Source organism: Cebus imitator, unplaced genomic scaffold, assembly GCF_001604975.1.
Source record: "Cebus imitator isolate Cc_AM_T3 unplaced genomic scaffold, Cebus_imitator-1.0 Scaffold64, whole genome shotgun sequence".
Classification (NCBI taxonomy): Eukaryota; Metazoa; Chordata; class Mammalia; order Primates; family Cebidae; genus Cebus; species Cebus imitator.
Window position 1 is genome coordinate 6,113,094 of NW_016107379.1, and position 2,522 is coordinate 6,115,615.

The following is a 2,522-nucleotide window of genomic DNA, read 5'->3' on the forward strand; positions in this document are numbered from 1 at the left end:
AGAAAGAGATCTGAAACAAGGGTCAGGAAATGTGGGCTCCAGGACAGGATACTCAGATATGTGTAAATTTCAGATAAACAAAAAGTAAAATGATTTTTAGCTTAAGTATATCCTCAAAATTGCATGGTGCATGCTTGTACTATAAAATAGCTGATGTTGGCCAGGAGTGGTGGCTCATACCTATAATCCTAGCACTTTGGGAGACTGAGGAGGGCGGATCACTTGAGGTCAGGAGTTCAAGACCAGCCTGGCTAACATGGTGAAACTCATTTCTACTAAAAATACAAAAAAATTAGCTGGGCATAGTCACATGCGCCTGTAATCCCAGCTGCTTAGGAGGTTGAGACAGGCGAATCGCTGAAACCCGGGACGCAGAGGTTGCAGTGAGCCGAGATCACACTCCAGCTTGGGCGACAAGAGCAAAACTCCATCTCAAAAAAAAAAAAAAAAAAGTAGCTATTGTTTATCTGAAATTCAAATTCATCTGGGCATCCTATATTTTTGTTTTCTAAATTGCAACCCCATCTCCCAGACTTGCACCCACTCACTTCTTCCATAGCAGATGCTATTGCGACCTCTCTCGAGAATCTGACAGGCCCGGATTATTCCTTTTGAAGGATTATTCACAACAGCCAAAGGTAGAAACAACCCAAATGTCCACCAATTTGGCTCAAATGTTCATCAACTTATGAGAAGGTAAACAAAATGTGGTTTATCCATTCAACCATAAAAAGAATGAAGTACTGATACACGTTATGACACGGATGAATCTTGAAAACATCATGCTGAGTGAAAGAAGCCAGGGTCACAAAAGGCCACGTACTGTATGACTCCACTTGTATTAGGTTGGTGCCCAAGTAATTGCGGTTTTTGCCATTTAGAAGCAAAGACAAAAATCGCAATTACTTTGGCACCAGTGTAATACAACACGTCTGGAGCAGGCAGAGCCGTGGACACAGAAAGCAGGCTGGTGATTCTCCAGGGGTTGGAGGAGGCTGTGACTGCTATAATGGGTATGGCTTTCCTTTAGGGGTGATGAAAATAACATGCAAATAGATCATGGTGATGTTGCGTCCCATTGTGAACGTACTGTCATGAGTGGCAAATTTTATGTGTAGTTAACCACAAATTGCTCATGTTAACCTCTCTGTACCCCCTTCCCTGTGTTAAGAGTTGAATTGTGTCCCCCCAAAAGATATGAAGTCCTAACCCCTGGCACCAGTGAATGTGACCTCATTTGGAGGTAAGGTCTCTGCAGATGAAAGCAAGTTAAGGTGGGGTCATGAGAGTGGGCTCTAATCCAATATGATGGGGTCTTCATAAAGAGAAGATGGAGCACAGAGACACCTCAGGAGAACACGTGTGACCACAGGGGCACAGACCAAAGTGCTGCAGTTGAGTAAAGTTTGTCTCTAAGAGACAAGCTTGAAGCCACCAAGTTTGTGGTATTTATTACAGCGTAAGGAGGGCATCCTTTGAGCATCTCCTCCCGTTCCCTGTCCCAGCCCAGCCAGAAACTGTCCCCCACCCCCAAGCTTTGAGAAGCAGCACAGGACCACAGGCACGTCATTCCATTGCTTCAGTTTTAAATATTTATTTAAAATCCAGAAGGGAAAAGGAGAAACGGAACCCACTGGGGTTTTAATACACTGACATGTGGACAGAGACGTAAACGAGGACAGCAGGAAAACCCAAGAAGGAGACAGAGGCCAGTGGATTCTGGTGGCAGGAGGGATCTGAGCGCTGAGATGAGGCCCGAGCTGCTACAGATATGCACTTCCATGCGGAGCGTCCAGGCACAGGCAGAGGGGCGAGGATACAGGAAGTGTGGGGATGGGGGATGGGCCAGAGTGAGGTATTAAATAATAAAAATCAAACCCAATTCCCAAGGAGACACAACTTTAGGAGAGAAATATACAAATGGGGACTTTCACATACATTTTCCCCTTCTATAAAAATAACTCCATACTTAAAATAACCTTAAAATCCACTTCAAGCGTCGACCTGCTTGCTGACATAGCACCATTCAGAGGACGCTGAATGTCACGATGGTGACGAACTCCGAGATCACCACCATTATTCTGTCTCCTCGGCACAAATTTACAGGTGGAGCTAATGATAACGGGTTTCGACAGAATTTAATGACAATGAAAAAGCAGGAACAATGATTGCCTCTTGCAAGGACAGACTCCTGGAAGTGAGAGCCTTGGAAGAGGTGATGCGGCTTCCTGAGATGGTTCCATGTGGATGCTTCACCTCCAAGGCTAACCCTGACCCAACGCCCGCTTTTGTGATTGGTTTCTTCAAGGTCAAGGCTTCACCCAAGACCTCTTCAGGGCACGCCTTCCAAGGCAAGCCTTACCTCCCTCCAGGACCGTGAAGGGCCAAGCCAACATGCTTCGCACCCAGGCCTCCCTGCTGCCTTAAAAAGACAGACATTTCAAGGTCCATAAGTTAGAAGGTAAATCTCTCTACTTCTGGTTTCTGGTAGGGTTTTTTTTGCTTTTGCTTTTTTTTTTTTT